The 27,101-nt window shown below is 43.3% G+C and overlaps 1 long non-coding RNA gene across 3 annotated transcripts in view; it reads left to right on the top strand.

Moving 5' to 3' along the window:
• Nucleotides 1-26,747, top strand: part of LOC114232653 (uncharacterized) — a 43,673-nt gene extending 16,926 nt beyond the window's left edge. For 2 of the 3 annotated variants that reach the window (XR_003618740.2, XR_003618741.2), the window contains exons 3-4: nucleotides 15,873-15,991; nucleotides 25,829-26,747. This is a non-coding gene — a long non-coding RNA (uncharacterized LOC114232653). Of the gene's footprint in view, nucleotides 1-15,872; nucleotides 15,992-17,496; nucleotides 17,746-25,828 lie in introns of those variants that run through there. The other variant, XR_008556542.1, reaches the window with a different exon arrangement.
• Nucleotides 26,748-27,101: the final 354 nt, after the last annotated feature.

Raw genomic sequence — 27,101 nt, forward strand, 5'->3', positions numbered from 1 at the left:
AGAGTTGAGATGAGGATTAATTGAGAGAAATCCTATAAAGTACTCAGCATATAGGAAGCTTGAAATAAATTCTTGTTATTATTACTACCACCATGATATCAAGGCACATTAACTGAAGTGTATTCATTTTCTATGATTTCTAAAACAAATTACCAAGAACTTAGCAACTTATAAGAATACCCATTTATTAACTCACAGTTCTGTGATTAATCTGTGTATGCTTAGCTGGGTTCTGCTCAGGATATTGCAAGGCTGAAATCCTGGTGCCAGCTAGGCTGAGCTCTTATCTAGAGGCTCTGGGGAATAATCCACTTCCAAGCTCACCTAGATTATTGGAAGAATTCAGTTCCTTGTGGTTGTAAGACTGAGATCCCCATTTCTTTGCTGCCAGGGTCATTTTTTGCTCCAGAAACTGCTCATATTCCTTCTCACATAGCCCCTCCATCTCCAAACCAGCCACATTGCATCTAGTCCTTCTCACACTTCTAATCTCTCTGATTTCCTCTTATGTCACCAGCCAGGGAAAACTCTCTCTCTTAAAAGACTCATATGATTATGTTAGCCCACCATGAACAATCTCCCTATCTCAGTCAATGGATTAGTAACCTTAATTACACCTGCAAAATTCTTTTTTGTCTTTTAACTTCACATAGTGTGATAGCTCATCATATTCACAGGGGAGGGGATCACACGTGGGAGGAAATAATTGGGGAAACTAATCAAACTGGAAAATAGAAGAGCTAGGATTTGTGTGGCCATGTTGAAGTCATATTCAATAGCACCTCACTTTTCTCAAACATTTATCTGGACAGCCACCCTAATCCAGTACTTGAGTAGCCTATAATATTCCAAGTCAGTGATATGGGTCCAATGACCAATCTGCTGAGACTGATTTGGGTTCCTAGTATATCACCAATATACTTGTTATGCTTCTCATGTTAATGTCACACAGGATGAATGCATCTTTTTGTCATCATCCAAGTCATTGAGGAAAAGATTAAGTAGAACAGAGATACAAAGGGGGCTGGCCATCTAGCCCCTGGTGACTTCCTCCAGGTTCGCAGGACCTGGTAATCAACACCCTTAGGTTATAGTTATACAACTCCATAATTGTCTTGTTGACTCTGCTAGCATCAGAACCTATGCTTTGTATTACTCCTTGGGTATCCTGAGGAATGCAATCAACTTCTTGATGCAATCTAGTTATCCTCTTTCCACTGCAGGTCCCTCATCTCCACTCCCCCAGTCTTAGCTCCATGTGCCTCAACATTAATCAGCAGCAGCCTTGGGCTGGATATTGGCAAGTTTCAGCAGTATTGATGGTATCTTTGTAGAGCATGATTACAGATTGCTGGAGAAGAACAGGGGGTAAAATTATAAGATGTCACCTAGTAATGAGAAGCTAATTAGAGACCACATCATATTCACTCTGGGTTCCAATGGCTTATTTGTAAAGAACGTAAAAAGCACTGTGTGTTCTTCGACATTGCAATAGAGGATGAGGCCAGAGAAATATTGTTTTCTGTTATTCGGAATCTGTTTTGAATCCTGGTTGGGTTGCTGAGGCCCAAGAAATTCTGGAAACATGACAAATAGGGATAACAATATGTGTCCCACAAATTTACCTAAGGATAAAATAAGATGATGTACTTAAATTTCGGTCAGAATTCATGGACCCTGATACTAGGAACTTATTTGGGCCAGGATCCGTATGCTCATTTAAAAAAGGTAAATGATGATTTTTATTCTTTTTAAAATAACTTTTTATTCATTTTAGCTTTTAATAACCTTTTAACTAATATTTGCATTTTTTAAATGAGATATTTCCTTGAAAGAAAAGAGAACAAGGAGAAAAAATTAGAGGGTGTAATTTTCTCATTGTTACATCACAATTTTACAATTGGCCTCAACGAGTCAGGAAGGCTACCTCTTCCTTGCATCTCTTCTTATTCCAAAAATATCTAAAGAAGTCCCTTTTGGTTAGTGTGATGTTAGCACAGGAATAGACAGACAGATCAATGGAACAAAATATATAACCCAGAAATATATTCCAGGATGTATGCGAATTTAATATGGGATAAAGGAGACATCACACATCAACGAGAAAAGGAAGGATGATTTAACAAATGGTGCTGGGACATCTGGGTAGCAATTTAGGAGAAAAAAATCAATTTTAGGCCTGTACTTCCCATCATGCACAAATCAATTCCAGATGGGTTAAAGAATTAAATATAAAAAATATCAAATCTTAGAAAAACTAGAGAAAAACAGAGAAGGGAATAAGAATTCAGTCTCTTGAGGAGTAAGAACTTCCCCAGCTCAGAGCAAGAGAAAAAAACACACAGGAGATTGACAGATTCAATGACTTAAATATAATTGTTTAAATCCCAACATACAGACACATAAAAGCCAAAATCAGACTTGAAATAATAGTTGCAGCAAATATTACTGGTAACAAAGTGTTAACTTTTCTATAAATGGCTCATGTCAATCAATATAAAAGAATACTAGGACTTAGAGCAATAAATGGGCAAAGCCACTCACAGAAAATTCATCTATGAGGAATATATATCTGATTTAAAATGTGGGAAAAGATATACACTCACTAGTAGTTAAGAGAATGCTATATTTTAACATTAAAGTCTGAATTTTAAAACCATAGAATTGGCACAATTATTTTGAAATAAGAGTATCCAATCCCAGTGAAAGTGTAGAGAAATTATCCCACTTACCTACTGCATCGAGTGGTATGAATTGGTGTCATACTTTTACAAAATATGTTCATACTTTGCACTAAGACACTTGCAAAGATTTCAGACAACACTAAGCTGCATTTAGAATCTAAACTAAAAATAGTTTTAGATGTTCACGTGAGAAGAGAAATAGAAGGAGGGGGATTCATGAACAAGAGGATCTCTGCATAATTTAAAATAATAAAAACTTATAAGTAATATTAATAACAAGAAGAAAATCGGTTTAATTACGATATATTCACCCATGCTATATATGGTGTTAGTAGGCCTATCAGTCCAGGTTCCCAAAGGAAACAGGTGATGAATTCAAATTAGAATAATCTGAGGCAGGTTCAGGAAAGAGACTATTTACAAAGGCATGGGCAGGGTGTAGGACAGCTTGTGACAAAGACTTAGTAAGGAAGAACCCTGGTAGCTGTAAGCCTAAGGAGGTGAGAGAAAGGCAATAACCAGAACTTTGGAAGGATGGTCACAGGAACACTCCATCTTGATAAGAGCTGTGACTTCTTTAAGCCAAGCAGCGACACAGCCATCCTGAAGCCGCCCCATAGGGAGGGGTCCGGGATAATAAAGATTCTAATAGCATTCCCCTTAATCTCCCCAATGTCATTGGGGAGATTAAGGGGAATGCTATTAGAATCCTCCATTGGCTAATGCCAGTGGGAGCTGGAGGACAAGCAAGCCTTTTGATGGCATGCACACAGACTAGCCTTTCAAGAGGCAGACCTGAGGGAAAGGGCATAGACAGGTCAGGAGGGATAGAAGGCAGATGTCCAACACAGTGGAGAAAAAGTGTATAGTCTGTCCTTGTGACACAAACTAAATGTTAAAAATTTTTAGGAAAAGTAAGTAATACACTAAAATACTAAGTTTTGTGTTAAAGTTATAAGATTATTAGTAAACTAGAGGCCCGGTGCATGAAATTCATGCACGGGAGGAGGAGGGGTGTCCCTCAGCCCAGCCTGCACCATCTCCAATCTGGCCAATCTGGCCAATCTGGGACCCCTTGGGGGATGTCCGACTGCAGATATCCCTCTCACAATCCAGGACTGCTAGCTCCTAACCACTCGCCTGTCTGCCTGCCTGATTGCCCCTAACCGCTTCTGCCTGTCAGCCTGATCGCCCCCTAACCATTCCCCTGCAGGCCTGATTGATGCCTAACTGCTCCCCTGCTGGCCTGATTGCCCCCAACTGCCCTCCCCTGTTGGCCTGTTCACCCTCAACTGCCCTCCCCTACCGGCCATCTTGTGGTGACCATCTTGTGGCAACCATCTTGTGGCAGCCATCTTGTGATGACATCGTGCGAGGGCGTTGCACAACGCCACCTAGGCTTTTATTATATAGGATTTTACCTTTTTTTGTATTTTCCAAAGTTGGGGTTGTGGAACTAGGCAATCAACTATTTTCTTTAATCTTCACATCTGTAGCACAGAGATGTGTCTTTGGTACATGATAGGCATTTAGTAAAACTTAAACTATCGCTCTCATGGTTGTCCTATTGTTGGAAAGAGTTTAATCTCCAATCCCATGCCTTATCACATAATTGCATAGTGATATGAATTCACTTTCACCTGGTATTTAAAATGTTAGCCATAGCCAGCATCCTTCATGTTAAGGTATCTGGGATTGGGAAAGAGGTAAAAAAGAGAAACAAATCATTAACTTAAATATACCTCATTCCCTACCTCGCGCCAAGGTCTAAGTTGGTAGTCTTAGCCACCTTCTTCCATGCTTTTTTCCCTTCCCCTTATATTCTCTCAGCACCTTGGGAAGATGGGATCCTGACTAAACTGTCATTTCAGTGGGAACTGAGCCTTGAGAGGTCTTGCCTTATTAGGTTGCCACAGTTTTCCACTGACCAAGAATATTGGGTAATGAAGTTCTAGGAGGCACCTCAGTAAATCCCCTGTATTTTAAATATGCCCTTATGGTGTAGCAGCAATCCCTTTTCTTATAAGTATACTAGAGGCCCGGTACATGAAATCCATGCACTCGGGGGTGGGGGTGGTCCCTCAGCCCAGATTGCAAGAGGGCACAGGCCAGGCCAGGGGACCCCACTGATGCATGATCAGGGCCAAGGAGAGATGCAGGAGGGCTCCAGAGCATGTCTGACACATCTTGCTCAGTCCCAATCGGCCAGACCCCAGCAGCAAGCTAACCTACTGGTTGGAGGGTCTGCCCCCTGGTGGTTAGTGCACGTTATAGTGAGTGGTTGAGCAGCCTTAGCATATCATTAGCATATTACACTTTGATTGGTTGAATGGATGAACGGACACTTAGCATATTAGGCTTTTATTATATAGGCTGTATCCCTTGTCTTCTTGTTGGTTTATCAACATAAAGAGTCCCAAAAGGCTATAGAACATCTCAGCTTACAAATCATTAGAACCACGACTACACTTGGTGGAAGGATTTCTCCTTGGGTAGTGTACCTACAAGCCCACCAAGTTGGAGGTTATCAGGATAGGAAGCAAAAGTTCCCCAAATGGGTCATTACCGTATTTTCTGGTGTATAAGACAACTTTTTAACCCAGGAAAATCTCAAAAGTCGGGGGTCTTATACACCAGAAAATACGGTATTTGGGTTTTAAGCAATCTCATATACATTGTCAGAGATTTTTCTAACCTACCGTATTTTCCGGCGTATAAGACCCCCGACTTTTGAGAAGATTTTCCTGGGTTAAAAAGTTGTCTTATATGCCGGAAAGTACGGTAGGTATAATTGTGTGAGAGTCTGTTCCCATCTTCACCTGGACTGATGCATTCTGGTTATATGGTTTAGCTACTGGTTTACAGTATTTCTCACATCCTGTAGGAAAATACACTAACAATCCAGGCTGTGGCTACCACCTGGTGCCATCATGATGCCATAAATGAGACTTTAATAACCAATTCCATCATTCTACCAAGCCAGTTGCTTCTGCCTAACAGAGAAACTGGTCAGAACAGTGAAGGTCATAGATATGAGTCTATGAATACACTTTTTTTGCTATAAAATGAGTTCCTTGGTCAAAGGAGATGGTGCTTTGGAAATCATGGAATGTGTAAAGCATGATGTAATTTTGAACCAAGAATGTTGGTGCTAACAGAGAGCAGTTTGGGCAGGGAAGGCAAATGTGTATGGACTTGAAATTTGTGCCAATCCCTCTTAGAAGAAAGGGTTACCCTATCAGTGCAGGGAGGCATGCAGTGATCAACATTTTACAGAGAGCCGACTGGCTTCCCCTGGAATGGTGCCCTATCCCGAGTTTAGAGTTGGCTTCTGATCTTGACAAGCTCGATGCTCACCATCGCCCAGCCAGGCCAGCATCGATGAGGGGAAGTCGGTGATGCTGGGGCCATAGGAAGCCTCCATCTCTGCTGCCATGCCCACTTTGTACATGGACCCACCGAGCAAGCCCCCGAGTGTCTAGGGATTGACATCCCTCTGATTTATAAGAGTTTCCTTGGCAACAGATGTCCTCAGACAGGAATTCATGCAGGATAGAAATACCTTCACGCTCTTTACCTATCTGGGAGGTCCAGGTCTCCCCCCTTCCCTACAGACCCCTTTGTCCCAATCTCCTGATCTAGTTATTTCCTCAAACAGTCACCCAACCATTAGTCCTCGCTCATGTGACAGTCCATCTGCCCTTCCTCATGAGGGACAACCAGATGTAGTGCCTGAAACTCTTCCCACTGGAATACTTTCCTCCATGGCTCTCTGTGGGACATCCCAGAGTGAGGCTGAGATGCAACAGCCATCCACTGCCTTCGTACGCTCTCATCCTCTGCAGGTCCATCATCAAACCAGGCCCACACAGTTCCCTCCACCCTTCCCTGATCATCAGGACTCTCCATAAACTTAGAGGGGTGAGTTGAGGGACAAGAAGCAAAGCAGTCGACAAAGTTCCAAAGGAGTCTTCCCACCGGGAAGTGCACTTTAGTAGTATCTTCCAGAACAACCCAGACATGCTCCATATATCCCGTTTCTACTTTATAATGAAATGCTACTGTACATGCCAATTTTATGCTTCAGTGTATTAGATAACATCAAAGCCACAAGGAGCCGCAGCCCAGGCCTCATCATTACGTGGTGTCTCACGGTTTCCACTGGGGTCCAGTAGCTGCTTTTCAAACAGAGAATAACTGTCACAGAAGAGTCCTCATTACAAACCGTAGGAGTCAAGCACCTCTCGGGCCTGGCTAGAGGCTTCATACAGAATCACTGTTGTTATAGACGTCTTCAATCCCATTAGGCCTATAGCATCAAAAAGCTTTGTAACACTCTGCACCACAGACGGGACGTGCTATAGAGCCTTGTTTTGCTTTAAGCCCCATTCAAAACGGTCGTTATTATGAGTTACTCAATAAATGGGTCAAAGGAGCATGACCAGATATGATGCATGTTGCCTGCCATGGACAAAAAGGCCCACCAAGTGCTGCAGCTTTCTTTGTGGTGGGTGATGAAAGCACACAGCCAGGCTCTGACTTCAGGGGCATAATACAGATAAGCATAGGCCATCGGACCTTCGAAACTCCGTCAAGAGGATAGGATTGGACATTTAACAGAATTAACTTTCTACCTTCTGATATTGATGTGCCTTATTAAGGTATGTGGGCCAGGCCAGCATGACTCAGTGGTTGAGCATTGACCTGTGAACCAGGAGGTCATGGTTCAATTTCCAGTCATGGCACATGCCCAGGTTGTGGGCTCAGTCCCTAGTATGGGGCAAGCAGGAAGCAGCCAATCAATGATTCTCTCTCATCATTGATGTTTCTGTCTCTCCCTCCCTCTCTCTTCCTCTCTGAAATCAATAAATCAATGTGTGTATGTGTGTGTGTGTGTGTGTATTTTTTTTAAAGGTATGTGGGGTGCTTGATATTCCCTGTTTACCATTGCAAATTAGCATAGTGTCATCATGTAACAGGCCAGGGTGATAGGCAGGTTATGAGAATAATCATGCACCCCCCACTCTCAACTACAGTGACAAAGACCCAGAGAGTGGACATAGCCCAGAGTCAAAACAATAAAGGTATACTGCTTTACCAGGTTAGTACACACAGGCTGATTCGGATTTTGCTTGGTAATTGAGATGGGACAGAAACTACTTGCGAGGTCCAATCTGTGTGTGCCAGGAACTGTGCTGGTTTGTTCCAGTGAAGAGGCAGCGTCCAGGACCATAGCTGCAAGTAGCAGCATGGCTTGATTAAGTCTGTGATAACCTACTCCATCCTTCGTGGTCTAAATGCCCTTGCAGCAGCAGAACAGATGAGTTAAATGGGAATCGAATAGGCCTCATTACTCCTGCAATCTCTCAAAGCTTTGCTGGAAGCACTAATTTCTGCTTTATGTGATATTGCTCTGGTTTACCACTTTGTTCTGGAGGTAGGTGTCAGTTCATGTCAGTTACAAAGCCTGTCACTTGGCCTGGACCCTTCCAACTGCCATAACACTTACTCCAGCGACTCTGCCAGTATGGATATATATTCTAATTATAGTGTGTGGTATATACGTTTATATATATACTAGAGGCCCAGTGCATGAAATTTCTGCACTGGTAGGGTCCCTAGTGGCTGCCTCTGCTAGCCGGGCCTCCCTTCCTTCCCCCGGCCAGCCCCACCCCCTGGTTGAACTCCCAGCTGACCTCCTGATCTAGGGGACAATTTGCATGCTACGCTTTTATTATATAGGTTATCCTAAATATAAAATATATATTCATATTACATATATTATATATATTCTAAAGATAGCATGTAAGTTTGCCTTAATTATATGATTAAGATTAGTAATAGATGTTTATGGGGGAAAGTAGTACAAATAAAATAAAACATTTGTTTTTGTTAGATTACAGATAGTTTTATTACCTTCATAAATCTATTTTTCAAAGTGGGATGGGAACTAGATTGTAAGCGCTTTAAGAATAGGAACTATGGCCTGGGCCAGTGTTGCTCAGTTGGTTGGACATCCCTCCTGCACACCGAAAGGTTGCTGTTTTGATTCCTGGTCAGGGCACATACCCGGGTTGCAGGCTTGATCCCCAGAAGGGGGTGTGCAAGAAGCAGCGAATCAATGTCTCACTATCATATCAATGCTTCTCTCTTTCTCTCCCTGCTTCTCTTCCTAAAAATCAATTTTTAAAAATCTTTAAAAAAATAAAATAGTAAGTATGGCTTTTAAATAAAGCTTTTAATCCCCAGCATCCATTATGGTAACTTCAAAATAACAAGTATTTGTTTAATTTTAGATAATAATAAAAAATATAAAACATGCATTTAGAAAATGCATACTTTTTCATGAATGTGCAGAAGAAAATTTTCTAAAAATGATAATATGCTGGCCCATAAAGAAAGTCTCAGCAAATTTAATGAGCAGGGTCTCTGGCCACAGGGGAGATAAGCTTGATATTAGAAATAATAAGACAACTGAAAAACCCCAACATGATGGGAAATTAAGCAGTGTGCTCCTACATAACCTGTGTCAAAGAAAAAAATCTTTATCTGAATGATAATGAAAATAATGTCCATAGAGAGAAATGTGTAGCTTTGAAAAAAACCTGAAAACCAATCATCTACATACCTTTCTCAAAAGATTTACCAAAGAAGAGATTGAACCTAAGAAAACATAAAGAAGAAAATAATAACATATACATTGATGAAATATATTTAATGTGTACATTATTGTGATGTGGTATATATTCTGAAAGGATTCCCACCATCTAGTTAATACATCGATCACCTCACAATTTTATCTTCTTTGGGGGGAGGGCGATGAGAACATTTAGGTTCTACTCTCTTAGCAAATTCTAATTATATAATACAGTGTTATTAACTACTAGAGGCCCAATGCACGAAATTCGTGCAAGGGGCTTGGCCCTTGCAGCCTCAGCTTCGTCCGGAAGGTCGTCCGGAATGTGGCCCCCTGAAGATCATTCAGCCATCTGGTCTAATTAGCATATTATGCTTCATTGTTATAGATAGTCACCATGTTTTACATTAGAGCTTCAGACCTAATTCATCTTATAATTCATCTTTTACAAACCTCTTTCTATTTTCTCCACCCCCAGGCCCTAGCAACCACTTTTCTACTCTCTGTTTCTATGAGTTTGACGTGTGTGTGTGTGTGTGTGTGTGTGTGTGTGTGTGTGTGTGTGAAGAAGATGTGATATATATCTTCTTTTCACCCATTAATGGACGCTTAGGTTTTTTTATGGCCTAACATGTGTTCCACCCTGGAGAATGTCCCATGTGCACTTGAGAAGAAGTTGTATTCTGCTACTATTGAACTGGAGGTTCTGTAAATATCTGTCCTAATTATAGTTTAAATCCAGTGCGTCTTTACTGATTTTCTCTCTGGATGACCTTTCCATTGTTGAAAGTGGGTATTAGAGTTCCTTACTGTTATTGTATTGCTGTCTGTTTCTCCCTTCTGGTTTGTTAATATTTGCTTTATATTTTTAGGTGCTCTCATATTGGGTGCATAAAAATTTACAAATGTTATATCCTCTTGCTGGATTGATCTCCTTATCATCATATAGTGACCTTCTTTTTCTCTTACAATATCTTGGCTTAAAGTCTATTTTGTCTGGTGTAAGTATAGCTACCCAATCTTCCATTGGTTACCATTTTTTCGTGGAATACCTTTTCCATCCCTTCACTTTCAGTCGGTTTATGTCCTTAAAGCTAAAGTTGAGTCTGTTGTAGGCAGCTATAGTTGGCTCCTGATTTTTATTCATTCAGCCACTCTATGTCTTTTGATTGGAGAATTGAATCCATTTACATTTAAAATAATTATTGATAAATCAGTACAGATTTACAGTTACAATTTTGTTAATTATAATCTGGCTATTTTGTAATTCTCTTGCCTTTTCCTTTGGGAGTATCTGATTTTCTATTGTAGTATGGTTAGTTTCCTTTCTTTTGTATCTTTTCTGTAGTTGCTACAGGTTTTTGCTTTGTGATTACCACAAGGCTTACATAAAACATCTTAGATTTACAACAGTTTATTTTAAGCTGATAATAGCTTAACTTCAAATGCATATCAAAACTACATTTTTACTCTTCTCCCCCACATTTGGTTTTCAGTGTTACAATTTACATTTTTTACCTCATGTATACATTAACAAATTATAGTTATTTGTAATACTTTTGCTTTTAGCTTCATAGTACATTTATAAGTGATTCATCTATCACTGTTTCAACAATAGACTATTCTGAATTTAACTATATGTTTACCAATACCAGTGAGATTTGTACTTTTATGATTTCCTGTTACTAATTAATATTCTTTCATTGCAGCTTGAAGAAGTCCCTTTAACATTTCTTATATGGCTGGTAGAATGTGATGAATATCTTTCGTTTTTGCTTATCTGGAAAACTCTCCTTCAATTCTGAAGGACAACTTTGATTTGTAGAGTATTCTTGGTTGGCAGAGGTTTTTTTTTTTTTTTCTTTCAACCCTTTTAATAATATATCATACCACTCCCTTCTGGCCTGCAGAGTTTCTGTTGAAAAATGTGCTAATAGTCTCGTGAGAATTCCCTTCTACATAAAACGTTGTTTTTCTCTTGCCACTTTTCAGATTTCTTATTTTTAAGTTTGACAATTTAATTATATTATGTTTCAGTGTGGGTCTCTTTGGATTCATAATGTTTGGAATCTCAGGATGTTTTTGAGAGGGCGACACAATGCTAATATGTATGCCAAGATAATAGACAATAATAATATTGTGGCAAACAAATTATTGGTCACTTCTAAACTCCAAATAATATACTATCTTTATGTTTTTGTTCCACCAAGTAGTATATATCCTTCTTCATTCATTCCTCTTCTCCTCTTACCTGCCAACATTTACATTTTTTCTACTCTTATATTGTCAAAATTAATAGTATTAAAAAATTTAAATTATATTTATGTCTTCAATGCTTTTCCTATAACTTGATCCTAAAGTATAAAAATTAATAAATAATTTTAATATTTCTAGGGCTTTGCAGATATTGTTCACTATAAAGTTAGAAATTATTGTGGTTACATTTCTTTTTCATGGTGCTCTTACTTTATTACCCTGGAGTTTTTAATTGTCTGTGCTTTTTATTCTTCCAGATTTGGAAGTTCTTAGTTCTCAATTTTGTTTAACATCTCCTTCCAATTATGTGTTCTTTCAAGTCCTTTATCCTCTTTTATTAGTTTCCACCTCTTCCAAGTTTTTTCATTTTTTTTTCATGAGCTAATAAACCTTCTCCCATTCTGTACATAGTTGTGGGACACTTTTCCATTCATGGAACATTGAAAAGAGGAGATAAATATATTTTTAAATTCAAATCCCTTGTACATTAAGTATATTTAAAATTGTCCTTTTATTATTATCAATTTTGAGAGTGAAACCATGGTTACTCCCTTAATAATGAAGACATAAGCACACTTCTCTCTGCCTAAGTGTTTGCTTATAGAAATTGGAGTTGAGTCCTGGATTATTACCATTAAATACTTCACTTATTTTTAAGCTGCTTAAATTTACTCTTTCACAAATAGATTTACATTTAAATTACATTTTTCAAGTATATTAACAAAAATCACTGAGTCCTTTTGATTTTTAATTGGTTTTAATCTCACAAGACCTTCTCGGGAGAGGGCTGTTCCCCATCATTGCTGAAGATCCTACAGAACCACTGCCCTATTCATTAGAGCGAGAAGAAGGAAAAGTGCATCTCCCAACAAAGTCCAGTAGAGCCTCCCACCTTGAATACATCCCTTACCATTCCTATTGTTTTCCACCTCAGGCAGTACCATTTCTAGTCACAGCAAAGCCAAGTGATGAGTGCATGAGCTTTGGAGTCAGAAACTTCTAGGTCCAAAGTCACCTCTAATATAACTAGCTGTGTGACCCAATTAAAATTTTCCCTTAAGCCTCCATTTCTTTATCTGTAAAATGGCTACAACAGTGCCTGCCTCAGAGGCTTATTGTGAAGAAAAATTACATAATGCCTGGAATGCATTTCCTACGATGCTTGGCACATAATAAATCTTTCATAAGTGCTGGCTCTTACTATTATTAATTGTGGTTGGAAAGTGTCTTCTCAGTGAACAGATATGCTGTATCATTGCACAGGCTACAATCACTCTGCTCATTGCATCAAGATCTCTATAATCTACCTAATAAAAGAGTAACATGCTAGTTGACCATACCTTCGCAACACCCACCAGCCAATCAGGAGTGGGTATGCAAATTAACCCAACAAAGATGGTATGTTAATTTGCATATGCAAATACAAGCAGCCGGGGGCGGGGTGGGATGCTTGTGTCATCGCCATGGCAACGACTCAGGCATTCCTTACCACCCCAGCCTCTTCAGGCCTCTGGGAAGCATGGGAAGGCAGAAAGGAGGCTCCGGGCCAGAGCAGAAAGGCTGCTCCGGCCAGAGCGAAGGCGGTGCCGGCAGCCAGGGGAAGGAAGGCCCATTCTTGCACAAATCTTCGTGCATCGGGCCTCTAGTATAGTTATAATGGAGAGAATGTAAGGGACAGAACAGTGGGTGCCTTGTCTCTCTAATTCACTGATGTTTCCTGAGCACTGAGCACAGTCTTACATATGGCAAGCCCTAAATAATTATCTGTGGAGTAAAGAAAAAGAAAAAACAAAACTTCTAGGTAGACATAACTCTACTTGACTCCTGGCTCAATCATTTCCTAGCTGTGTCACTTTGGGCAAGTCACCTAACTGCTCTCTGACTTCATTTTCTCAGCTATAAAATGAGGGAATGTAATTATTTCTAATCATTTGAGCAGAATTAGTCTCATATAATAGCACATGTTAAAATTCTTCATAAACTCTGCATTAAGATTCACATGTCAGTGTGATGATGTGGTCACAAAGTAATGTCAAAAGTCTTTCCAACAAAGTAATCATTCTTCCTGCTTTGGGCCCACCTTTCTCTTTGTGAGCCTTCTGGCCCCCAAACACTGTGATCACGAGGCATCCCATCCTGAGCTCCTCTTTCTCCCATTCCATCCAAGTCAAGCTGTCAGTTCTTGGCTTTGAGACCCTCTCCTCTTCTCTGTGTTGGTAACCCTAGCAATGGGTTGACTTGGTGTGCCTGGTGGTTGAACGTATGATGCCCCAGAAAGTCTCTGACTGTATATAACTCTCCTGTTATCCTTACCCTTGATTGAGACAGTTAAGAACTCCTTACTCTCTGGTTCCTGTCCTGTGGCACCAGCACCCATTTCTAAACCTCTTCTCCCCCAAACACACACACACACACTCTCCTCTGCACACATGGCTACAGTAAATTTATAAGAAGGTTATGTTTCTAAAATCCAGACTTATGGAAAGCTGAAAGTTTGCTATTTGGATCAAAAACAACATGGGGCAAAGGAAGGCTATGAGGACCTCTAGGATTTTTTTTAAATTGGTAATGAAATAGGACAAGACAAGTGCTTGGTGGCGTGTTCATGTAGCCATGGGCTGAATTAGTGACAGTCTCCTGAGGGAGGGTTCAGAGCCGTCCCAGAAAGTTCAGCAGAGACATCTGTTCCGATGAAGACATCTGCTCCATGAAGGCAGCGCAGTGGGAGTGCAGGAGAAGAGAGAGTGTGGGAATGAATTAAAATGAAAAGCAGCTGAGTATCAAATATCTTATGAAATGCTCCTGGAACCCCTCATTCTATACGCTCCATGTAGATGTTGCATATACTCTAGTCAGCTGAAAGGCACACCCTAAAAGCAAAGGTCCTGTAGAGACCCATCTATCCACAAACATCACTGTGTCCTCAATGCATGCCCAGCTCTGTGCCGGCTCCTCTAACAATCTTCTGATAATAATTTCTGTCACTGAATCAAAATGACTTGGGAAGTTCTAGAAATAAAATGTAGAAATGATAGCAATGAACCTCATCCATAGCAAGCATTTGATCCTCATCGCCAGAGTAATCACTGAAATGAATCTTGGACAAATTTTCCAGAGCACCTATGGCCTGACAGGCACTGTTACAGACACTGGAGACACGGAGGTGAGCAGGACATCCACCCTCCCTTATGGGAGGAAGATCATTAGTTCCTTTGGGGATCTGTCGAGATCAAGGTGCCTCCAAGACTCTCTAGAAGAGACATTGATTGGGTAGGTAGGTAAGGTAGGTAGGTCAGAGCTTGGCTGAGGGGCTTGGACACAGACATGAAGGCCCTGGGGACTTTAACACACAAGTGTGCTTTAGGTCCTAAACTAATATTAATGTCAGCTAAGCTTTCAATGCTCTTGGTATGCACCCAACATTATGAAGGATACTCTATACTAACTGCCCTATTCAATCTTCAATCCAACAATCTATGATGTAGATTCCACTAGTAGCATCACTTTACAGATAATAAAACTGAGGCTCAGAAAATGTAAATAGCCTCACACATCTGGTAAGTGACAAAGGTACAACTCAAAACCTAGTCCATGTTCTCTAGTCTTCATACTTTTAAACGCTATGTTTTCAAGTTTCAATAGTTCAAATATGCAAGTATGTTTTCAAGTTTAATTTAAGCAGCTTGGATGGGTGCACATACCTACCTCACCTTCCTACCCACCCAGAGGTCTCAGCTTTCACCAAGATTTTCTTCAGGGAGAAACACCCAATACTGCTTTGCTACTCTAACCTTGGCATGTTTCTTTAATTTCTATATTGCAGTAAAACTGGAAAATGTGATCAGATAGTTTTCAAGTCTCATTAGTCAAATTAATATTTGTACTGCAAGCAACCTGAAATTTTGGCAACTGCAATGAAAAAGGTTTAGAGGAATTAGGTACAAAGATTGCTGTTGGAAGAGAAATTAAATAGGTTGTTTCATTTGGAAGAAGAAAAACAACTTCAATTTACAAAATAGTATTTTTTTAAGATTCCCTGGGATGAAGTCAGCCTAAGGATAGGAAGCCCAAATGCAGCTACTCAGAGGCTCTGGGTCCATCAAAAGTCACTTATCCCCTCTAGACCTCAGTTTCTCCATCTGTCAAAGGAGAATTAGAATGGTTGCCCTGGTCCTATGGGGCTGTGATGGATGCAGATGAGATAATAGATGGGGAAGCATGATGATGTGCAGAAAGTGCTAGAAAAAGACAAGAGCTCATTTGAGTAGTGATAATGTGTGTATTGAAACCCACAGGGTGCAAGGGAAGATGGGCCTCAACGACTATCAGGATGGACCAAGACTCTCACTTGACAGATGGAGAAATGGGACAAGATGGGATAGTTGGCTCATGCAAGCTCAGTGACAGAGCTGTGGTTAGTGCCTGTATTTCTCCCTCTGGTCTGTTGGTCTCTTTTTCCTTTAGCTAAGATGCCACTTGGTGACTGGGGCGCGGTGGGGGTCATTACTACCTCCTGCCAGAAAAGGATCTGGAACAATGCAAAGAACATAGCCCGGCTGCCAGTTTGGGTCTTAGTAAGATAAATGGCTTAGCCCTGGGAGAAAAATATGCCAACCTGAAGCTTACAGAGGCTTAGTGGTTCCACATTTCCAAGAGTATAGGTGATATAACACATGTATCAGAAACAACAATACCTGCTCACATTCACTAACTGCTCAGCATGCGTCCGAACTGTGCAATAAGCATTTTACCTGCACGTATGTCTCATTTTGTCCTCCCAGCAATCCCATGAGTTGTGTGCCATTATTGACTCCATTTTATAGATAGGAAAACTGAGCCTTAGAGATGGTAAAGAAGTTGCACTGGGCCACAGGCTATCAGAGGTAAAAACAGAGATTTACCCCAGTCCATGTTCTTATTAGTTTCCAGATTTTAACCACCAGACACATTACAACATTCCACCAAATCCTAAAATGCTTGGAGCGGCAATGCTAGGCTCCTCGCTATCCAGTAGGCCCAGTTCACTGTAGTTTTCTCTCTCGCTTTAAACCTGGAGAAAACTTCAGCTCTGACCTTTCACTTTCTCACACAGTAGGGAGAATTTGGAAGGGCAAAGGCACAGGCTCCCTGCATTCTTGTCCCTGCATTTTGTTCCCACTCTCCCTGTGCTCTCCTCTTCTCTGCCAGTTCAAGTCTTACTCTTCCATTAAGGCTCCCCTGAGATTTCACCACCTGCAGGTCTTCCCAGCTGCTCAGCCCACAGTGGATTCTTTCTCCTCCAAGTCCCTCTGCCACTTACATTCTGTACCTTCTGTGTGGACCCCACCGGGCTCGGCCTTCTGATAACTCTTATTTTTTCATTTGCTGTGACAGCTACTTATCTGTCTCTATAATCTCACATCCTCAAACACATCCACAGCTCCTCAAGGGCGATGTCAATGGCCATTTTTCTTGGGTGCCCCAGAGTGTTTAGTACATGGCCAGCCGGTCAGCAGTAGTCAACGTTTTAAATGAATAAGAACAGTAGGAGAAGGCAACTTCCCACTAAATGGAAAGATAAATTTCTCCATTGATGACTTTTTTAACAATGGGGAGACCGTCCTTGAGAGGTCAGTATTTAGCTATCGTTGGAGGTGTGGGCACAAAGGATTACTCAGGATGTTCTGGATGGGATTCCTGCTTCGGGGGAATTTGGTGGAATAAGCCTCCAAGAGCCCTTCTAGCTGTGATAGGAGTCTATGATCCCACAGCTGAGTGAGTACATGAGTGAGTGAGTGAGTGATGTGCAGGTGTCAGTCACTCAACTTGGGCTTTCTCCCACAGCCCCTGAGTCACGGCATTCCACATAACTCAGTCTTTTATATAAAAACACTGATGTGAAGTAAGTGGAGAGCAGACTGTATTTCCTCTATTTTCCAGATGAGGAAACAGACTTATCCAAGTAAAAGTAATCTGCCTGAAGTCGGCAGCTGGTTGCACACGAGCGCCAGCTTTCCCAGGCCCAGGCCGTTCAGTCTTTGCTTCAGGAGCCCAGGGCAGCTCACCGTGGCCCCTCATCCACCCTCCTTTATGAAGCATGGAGGGGAAGCTGAGAGAAATCCTGGAGAAACCTCAGCTGCTCCCTGTTCTGAGCCCTCAGCCACAAAGCCATTTGGGTTTTCACTTGAGTATTTCTGTTGGGTCCCCTTCTCTCCATAAACTCTGCACTTCGTGTTCTCCGATGCAAAGGCAGGCTCTGGAGTTAGGTGGGCTGGATTCAGTTCTCAGCGCTGGCTCCTTGGCCCTGTCACTCAACCTCTCTCAATCTCAGGATGATGGCCATGGTTAGAGTCCACCACAGCAGACTGTGGTGAGGACAAAATGAAGTTACCTGGAAAGAGGTGAGTAGATGGAGTCTAGAACAGTACCTCTCACATAGTACAGACCCAATATATATTTGTGGAGGGAGTAGGGGGGAGAATACTTTTTTTCCTAACTGTGTAAACTTGGGTAAGTTGATTGCCCACTCTGTGACTCAGTTTCCACATCTGTAAAATGGAGATAATGATTATAGTGACTCCCACTACCCAAGGGTTTTTGTGAGAAATAAGTATGTTAATGAATAGAGAGAGCACTTAGAAAGTGCCTGACAAATTGAAGGGGTTTGAATAGTGTCGCTATTATTGCTTTTTCTTCCTGATGAGTGATCATTGCACACACATCCTCCTGCACATGCTTCATGGTGTGCGTTCTGCCTTTCAATCAGGTCCTCCCACATAGACCACAGCATCTATTATTTTATCACCACTATTTGTTTAATGATTCCTACTTTTATTCCTTCCATAATCACGCTTATATACTTTTTTTTTGCTAGAAACTTCCACACTCTCTGCTTTTCCCCCAACCAGATATGATGGCATTAATCATGTCTGTAAAACACTTCAGGACTAGGCACCAACACTGAAAACGCATGTAGAATCTTATCAACAACGATCACCAGAGAAGGCAGGTCAGGGTGCTGGCCTTGGTCCTGAAACAGAGATTTGGGCGTGTCTGGGAAACCCAGAACTTGGTAAACAGATGGCTTCCTGACTAGCAATCACGCTTCACATTGTGATGTCTTTGGGGGTTGTTGACTAAGAGATCCCATTCATTCCACCTTTATCCCCACTGTCTATCTCAGCCCTGCCTCACAGAAGGTGCTCACTAAAAGTTGATCAATGTATGCACCTAGAGGAAAGCTTCTCCCTTTTTCAGATGTGATCAGAAACTGTGATGGAAAGGATAAGTAACACGTTCCAGGTCAAGATTTTCTCAGCCCCTTTCCATTCTTCAAAGCCTAGTTCAAGTGCTAACTCTTCCATTAAGACATTCTTGAAGTATCTCAAACTGAAATATAGATTTATTTCCACTGAACTCTTTTAATTCCTTTAATTGGATAAGTGGAGGTACTAAAATAAGTCCATATGACTTTTATATTATTATTATAGGACTTCAAGTATCATTGAGAGCACAGTCCATGTCTGGCACTTAGGAAATACTAGGGAAAACATTTTCACATGAATAACTAGATCAGAAGTGGCAAAATGAGAACCAGAATCTGGAGTCCTGTCTCTTTCCAGGCGATCACTCTGCCTCCCATCCAAATGAACCCTCCTGATCTCCTGCCCCCTTGGGGCCCTGAGCTGGGTGGAACTCCTTCCAAAGATCGGCACCAGAAAGCCATCTATGCTCATGTGCTCTTTAGCTAATGGGGCTTACTCCAGACAGGTGATAATGGTTCTGTAACAACTGAGGGTGGAGACAATTTGGAGGACAGAATGGGAAGAATGGTCCTGACCCAATAAATCACTGGGCCTTTCCCATGGTTCAGATTTAAAGGAGGAGGCAGAATTTAGATGTCTATTATGCATCCTTGGAGAATAGAGAGGCATGGCTATAATGAGATAAATTAGCAGGTCCCTGCAAGAGAAAATGCCCATCATAATGACCTTGGCGAGCTCTTAGCTAGGGAGACTCTAAATGCAATTGCATGAAAAATAAGGAAGTGGGTCTTCTTCTCCATGCTTCTTACATAACTGTAGAGCATAATCTTTTTACTTGCTTAGAAAGGGGCTGAACAAGTCTTGATGTATCACCTGGGACATGTTACTTCAATATTTCTCCCTTTCCCTGTCCCCCTCCACTTCCCCAGCTTCTCAAAGATAGGGCCAAGCCTAGGTCCTTCAGGATACCCCCTGATTTCAAGCCCTAAACTCTGTGTGGCCCATCCTGAAGCCCTCAAGTCCCAGGTAGGTGTCACCTGCAGACTCAGTTGTCCTTGTCCAGGCACAGGCCATAGTTGATCTTCTCCCCAGGAACCCGCAGGAGGGTGTGATTCCCAGACTCTACTCAGCCACAACCTAAGGATGGATGCCCTTGCTACTTTTCTTGCTAACCGGTGTCCCAGTTTTAGAAACCAGGTTCTGCCTGCTTCCTGTGTTCCAGGCACCACCTCATGCCTGTTACCTGGTGCCCAAGCCTTACCTGGGTGACCTTCCATGCCCCAGCTCCTCTGGCTCATCCTGCTTTCTAGCCTTCCATTAAACTTAAGCCCCCATCCCTATCCCTGCCCTTGCTTGAAACCTGCCAGTAGGCTTTCCAATTCTCTTGGACACTAAACTATTGCACAAAAGTTTAAGGTCCTGCAATAACTGGCCCCTGCTCACCACCACATCTCAAGCCACATCCTTCAGGGTCCCGTAACTCTGACCTTCTCCTGGTTCCCAGAAAGTGCCTCCACTACAGGACTTTTGCATACCATGGCTCTTTTGATTACCTTACCTTAGAAATGCTGGGCCAGGGGCTAGGGGTGAGGTGAGATGTTTCAAAGTCTAAGGAAGTAAGGCCAAGTGCTTATAAAAGGGCAGTGCCAACTTTCCTCCCAGTGCCAACATGTGTCTTGTTGAATAAATTTAGAAAATGAAGGCAAAGTGTCTGCAACACAGCCATGAGCCCCACCTCTATTTTCAGGTGAGGTGATATGGGGGTGGCCTCCTTTAGGCTTTTGATGTGTGGGAACTGAGGGAGGCCGATTCCAATTAGCAGGTGGGAAGGCAGTTCACTTGCAGCCCCATCTTGCAATTATTTTAGTAAAGCTCTTGGCTTACTGCAGATGTATGGAGCTTTCTCTCTGGCTCTCACATTTAAAAGGTGCTACAAAGAGAAAACTTTAGCTACAATGGGATCAGATTGTCTGTTTGTTTTTTTACCCCTTCTATCTGAGCTAATGGAATTTAGAAGGATGAAAAGTGTGCGACGTCCCAGCTAGAAGGATCCACCGAGCCCCTAGTCTCCCGTACTGAGCAGGAGCTCAGGCAGGGATAGGTAGGTGCTTGCCTGGTAACACACAGCACATTGGAGGCAGAGCCAGATCTAGAGTCAGGCCAGAGATCCTTGCAGTCAGACTAGAGAGCCCTTGCATGCATTGTGCTAACCTCCTAAAACTGGTAGGTGATACTACCACTGATATAATGCTTCTCTGAGCCAGGTGCCACTCTGTATATTTATTGACCACGTTAATGCTCACAGCAACCCTCGTAGGTATATACTATTATCTCCCAATTTCATAAACAGAAGCTGAGTCATTTGCCTAAGATCAAAGACCAAATAAGGGGCTAAACTGTGGTTGGAATCAACCTATGCAGTTACCACTATCTGGACATACAGGATTCCACGCAGGGCACAGAGCATGGAGGGGGGCATCACGCAGCCCCTGCCTCCGGGAGTTCATGGTCTACTGGAAGAGGCAGGTGCAAAGACACTGATGATGCTTATAAGGACATAAGCTATCAGCAACTTCTGAAGATGCAGTGACTGGGCAGCATGGAGAGGAAAGCTGGACACAACCAGAGACCCACCGGGCAGGTTGCAGAGAGGCATGAGTTCAGAGCTATCTCAGAAAGTTCTGTGTTTATAAACCGCCCCGTCTTTGGGACTTGTTATGGCAGCCTGGATGGGCTAAGACAGACAGGCTCATGGAAACACATGGCTAGGGTTTCCTCCAGAGCCTCAAGAGAATCTCATGCAAGTGGGGTCCTGACTCTTCAGCTTCATTTATTGCCTTGAAGGTAAACCCACCTCTGATTACGAGCCCTGGGGGGAGAGAGGCCTGGGCTGGCACCAGTACACTGTGATTCATATTATGCTGGCACCGGGCAGGAGTGCCCAGGACCGTCTGTGTTTTTTGTCTGTTGTGTCCCTGTTTGTGGCAACATGTCCCCATCTCTCTGGGAGAACCAAAATGACTTTTCATCTCCCTTTAAAAAAAAAAAAAGACAAAGAAAAGACTAAGAGGACAAATCATCCTGTTCGAGGAGGAAGCATTCACATTGGAAGAGCCATTTCCATTTCTCTGAGAAATGGTGCCCTAATGACAGGCCTGCTGGTTGCACCCACTGATCCTGCTAAGTCTGCAGCTCATTAGCCAAGTGGCCAATTGGCCATCAGCCCCTGTAATTAAAGAATCACATTAGTTGCAAGGGGGGGGGTGTAGATGCCTATGAACTGAAAGAACAAATGCAGCAAGCATCGGCAGATCGGCAGAAGCTATCACAAGATGCTATCACATCTCCTGGGCGTCAGAGTGTCTGCATACTGCAATCCCATTCTTCAAGCTGGCTTTTGAGTATTGAGTACAGAGCGTGGTTCTGAGGGAAATAGAAGCAAATTTGACAGGGAGTCCTCGAGCCCAATGGCATAGACCAACTGCATCTTTTAAAAACCTTTTGGCAAAAATATGTTTTCTTTTGAGAACAGAAATTTGGAGAGGTATGTAAGACCACTCCCATCCCCACCTTCCCCAGACATGAACGAGGGCACAAGCAGGACCAAGCAAGCCTGGCTTGGCATCCTCAGGGACACTGGGCACTGAGAGGGACAGCAATAGTACTTCCTAGTATTACTATGTGCATTTCTCATCCTCAGAACATTGTATTAAACCTCACAGAATTCCACAAAATTCTGGTTCCTTCCATGATAGCAACTTAGGTGCAGTAGTTGAAATACTGAAATATCAAATCATTTGGGAGAACACGTTTTGATCACTGCCCCATCCTGCAATTGCCCTGTGTGGGGTTCAGCTCCTGGACTCAGTGCTCAAACCCCAGAATCAAGGCACCTGCCGGGAACCTTAGCATTCACTCAATCTGATGTCCATATTTCTCCGTGGAGAACAAGACTCACAGAAAAATGACCTGGCCACGATCACACAGTAAGCTGGCAGCAAACGCAGTGCAAGTACTGAGCCAGGGCTTGAACTGCCTTATTTGTCCATCTGCTTTGCCAGAAACTTACAGTTCCTTCCAAAGAGCTGGTCTCCCCCACAGCCTTCTGGACAAAGCCTGGGTCTTCCGAGCGGCAAAGAGCCCCTTGGCCTTCTGCCATAAGCGTAATGCCTCGCCCACTCCAGACACCTGGTTACGTGTTTGCTCCCTGAGACTTGGCTCCCAGCTCTGGTGGAATTAGGAAACACACGTTTACCTGCTCACATCACAGACTGCCTACGTGCATCGTTGAGTTCTCAGCCGGAGCACCAGGCCGATGCACATCAACCAGGGAAGGCTGGGACCTGGAGACTTGTGGCAGCCGGGGGTCTCGGCAGCTGTGCAGTGAGGGGGGCGGGCACCGGGGGGTGACGGCAGGCAGGTCACAGCTGGCAACCTCCCCGATGTCCCTGGGCTTAGTCTCCTTTGAAAGAACCTCCAGCTCAGCCCCGTCTCAACCCATATATCTAACCAGGAGGCCAATGGCATTTTTGTTGCTTTTATTTCTCCTTTACTCTTTTTTTTTTTAAGCTATTAATGTGGACATTGATTTAGAGAATATAACAAAATTCTGAAAGCTGATAAAATCACAAACTTCACAAAATCTTGAAAATATTATATGTGTATTAATTAAATGCCTGGCAATACTTCTCTGCTCGTGTGTGTGTGAGGAGTTTGGGAATCATTGATGTGAGAAGAGCTGCCTTTTATTGAATTTACTGGGGTGACGTTGGTTAATTATATAAGATTCAGGCATGCAATTCTATAACACATCATCTGTACATTGTATTGTGTGTTCATCACCCCAATACACATCACCATTTATCCCCCCTATACTCTCCTCCACCTCCCCCCATTCCCTTTCCCCTCTGATAATTACTATACTGTTGTCTGTGTCTGTAAGGTTTTGGTGTTGCTTTTTTATTTTTTATTTTTTATTTTGCTTAATCCCTTCACCTGTTTCACCAAGCCCCCTACCACCTCCCCTCTGACAGCTGTCAATCTGTTCTCTGTAACCTACGAGTGTTTCTATTTTGTTTATTTATTTTGTTCATTAGATTCCACATACCAGTGAAATCATATGGTATTTGTCTTCTCTCCTTTACTTTAATGGTCCAGTGGGGCCGTTAGATTCTCCTGCTCAGATCATTTCATAACCAAATCCTTCCCACTATTCAGATTTCACTTAAATATCATTCCTGAGCAAGGCCTCCCAGAAGCATCTGTTATAGTGGCTTCTTAAGGGCAGGGACCATGTTCCTCCCCTCTGTGTTTCCCAGGCCTAGCAGCTGGCGGGCACATGGAGGATTCTAGATAGAGGGGGAAACGCTGCCACTGAGGACACAGCAACAATTCAATTACAGTGGAAGCTGAGACGTGCATCTGGCCATGCTCAGTGTCTGGAGCCAGTGATCAGTAGGCAAAGAGGACTCCTGATCTTGGCTACCAGGCAGGAACTGGGTTATTATTACACAGTCAGGGTAAGAAGGGGCATGTGTCTGGGAGGAGAGATGCCCTGAGGTGCCTCCCATGTCCTGTGATGAAGGTCAAATGGAAAACTACAACCCAGCACAGGCGGGCCTGCCAGTGACCCATCCCCTTCAGGAGTAAGCGTTTGAGTCACCCGCCACCAGGCGCAGAACTGTACGGAGCCAACTGCCTGCTGAGGGCAGAGGGAATGTGAACTGCATCTGGTAAAAGGACGTTATAAATATCAGCTACCACTACACGGCCAGTTGCAGAACCAAGAGCTGTAACAGTTATGAGTGTTTCTTATTGTGAAGCGAATACATTTGCATATATATTAACTACTTTTCTTTCCCTCCCTCATTTCCCTACCATGTAACATAAAATGTGCTTAATGGTATTTAATCTTATATCTCCATATTCAAGTTATAAGATAGCAAAGAGGAATGCAACTTAGAAAAAGAATGGACATCACCCTAAGATGGATAAAGGACTTTGCCTCCTTTTGCGGGGGAGACCGCCAGTGTGTGTTTAGTTACATATAAAACCATGTTAGGTGGAAGCAGTATTCTGCTATTGTCCTTACTGAGAAGTTAAATATGGCTAAAAGCTATAGAAATGTATGCCAAGTGGACGAAGAATGAGGGGTGTGTTGATCCAGTAGTCTGGACTAGCCTCCCAGAATTCACTGCAGCTCCAGGGCACATTAGCCACAGGAGTCATTTCCATGGGATTTGGAAGCAGAAGGAAAAAAATGGAAGCTCTTCCAACACACACACACACACACACACACACACACACACACACACACACACACACACCATGGAGGTTGGTCCAGAGCCAAGTACTGTGACTGCTCCCACACATCGCTGACCTGCTGCCCCACCTTGCTGACACGGCTGCAGCGACTCTAGCTCCTGCCCCATCTGGTCCCTTAACCATTCACATCCTGGGCCAGTGAGGGCAGCTCCGTGGCAAAGGGGGCCAGCTCCTGCCGGTCGCATAGGTCACTGCTGGCCCCACTTTATGCCCTTCACAACTGCCCATCACCAGGTCTAGAAGCAGCAGCCTCACCTAAACTCGATCTCTAGTTCCCACCATTGCACAAGGTCTAATCCCCATCATAAATGCCTTATCCATATAATTGGTGGTGTTTCTGCTTATCTGATGTTTGATCAAGCCTTAGCTGGAGGGGTAGGGGGGGCCTCAGGGACCCCTTTCTTCCCCATGCAGCTCCAGCCACCGGGCCGTCTTCCTGCCCCTTGAGCGTGACAAGCGCATGCCCACCGAGGACGTGGTACCCTGCAGCCTCCGCCTGAGAGACTCCTCCCAGAGACCCTCCCACCCGGCTCCTCATCAGGCATCTCAGCTCAAATGTCACGCCCACGGTGAGGCTTCCCCTGACCACAGCCGTTAAAACAGGCCCATCATTCCTATCACCCGGCACCATCGCTGTTCCCACGGCGCTGACCACTCTCTAAACGTCTGCATTTTCTGTTCAGATACCAGTGGTCTATCTCTGGAAGCTGTCTGAGGGTAGGGATCTTGACTATCTTGTCAATCACTGTATCCCTGTGCCCAGTGCAGAGCCGAGCACAGAGAACGATGCTGATGAAATGAATGAGCGACCTTGTTCGAGTTATTTTCCTCCGGGAACCTCAGGGCCATGAGCTGTGATGGCCTGACCCGGCCTTTCTCCAGCGCTGTCAGGAGGACTGGCCAAACCTGCAGAGGAAGAGCGACCTGCACGGCTCCTGGCAGGGCTTTGGCTCTCAGAGCCCCGGTCCCCTTGCCTGCCGCACGCCTGCTAGGAGCCTCCCAGGACCCTGGGAGCTGAGCTGCAATCATTAGCAACAAGCCAGATCTCTGAGATTCTTGGATGCCAGATGGATACTTTTACTTCCTTTTCTTATTATTTTTGCTATCTTTGCAAGGTGCCAGGGTCCCCTTGTGCTAATAGCTCTGGTGGGCTCTGTGCCTTCATCTTAGAAAACACTCTCACAGCTTCCATGCCTGGTCGTTCTTATTACCTGGCCTTTGCCTCCCTGTCCACCCGCGGAGCCAGTGACAGCCCCACAGTATCTGTCCCATCAGTGCCCACCAATCACACTGACTTTGGCATCCAATTAACTTCCTTGCCACCACCAAAAAACCCATGAAGTCAGCGTTAAAAGAATGAAAAAGAGGTGCCAGGAGCAGGAGAGAGAGCCTGGTGGTATAGAGTCCGCAGAGAAGGCGCAGGGACCATGGACTTGAGTCGCCTCAGGAAGGGACTTCAGCAGGGACAGGCGTAAAGCCAGCAGCTTTCCGTATTCTTGAGTGTGACCCACAGTGAGATGTACATCTTACATCACAGCCCAGTGCCTGTGGTGCCATCACAGGGGCCATGGGAGGAAGGGTTTAATGGAGCACGTCTTACTCCCACTGTGTGGGATGTACCCTGACAGCTTCTGTTCTACTCTATTCTGTGCCATGTTGTTTATTCCTCCTCCTCCTTATACTTCTAGATAGAACCCATTACATTGATTTCACAGCTGAGACCGTGTCCTCTACCAGGCGTGGGGAACCTTTCTTCTGCCAAGCGCCATTTAGATATTTATAACACCATTCAAGGGCCATACAACATTATCAACTTAAACATTAGTCTACTATATTTGGTTTAACACTTAATTAACTCACCCCTACTGCCTTGGCAGGGCCAGACCAAATGACTTCAAGGGCCTTATACAGCCCGCGGGCCGGACATTCCCCACCTGCAGACTCTATGCTCCCCAA

The sequence above is a fragment of the Eptesicus fuscus genome, chromosome 7 (genome assembly GCF_027574615.1).
Source record: "Eptesicus fuscus isolate TK198812 chromosome 7, DD_ASM_mEF_20220401, whole genome shotgun sequence".
Classification (NCBI taxonomy): Eukaryota; Metazoa; Chordata; class Mammalia; order Chiroptera; family Vespertilionidae; genus Eptesicus; species Eptesicus fuscus.